Here is a 318-nt window from a genome sequence, read left to right as displayed (position 1 = left end):
CCGAGTAAAGCCCCGATTAATGTAATATGCAGTCGCCGAATATCGAAGATCTCTCAGATAATCGCAACTCCATCAAGTGTCCGCAAAGTAATGGCAACGTTGCCGCTAATTGCATACACTACTGCATTTGCATCTTGCACATGCATGCCGCGACCAAGCTGAAGCCTCTGCATTCACTGCCGGCGTTATAGCCTCTGGGAGCTGATGGCTGGAATAGCATTTAGGAGGAATACAAAGCTATTTTGCGGATATATCCCTATGCCTTGTGTAAGAATGCAGACCGAATATGCTCATGTTCCTGTCATGCAGTACAGGCAT

This window comes from Penaeus monodon, chromosome 32 (assembly GCF_015228065.2).
Source record: "Penaeus monodon isolate SGIC_2016 chromosome 32, NSTDA_Pmon_1, whole genome shotgun sequence".
NCBI lineage: Eukaryota > Metazoa > Arthropoda > Malacostraca > Decapoda > Penaeidae > Penaeus > Penaeus monodon.
Note: the sequence above shows the minus strand (reverse complement) of the source record.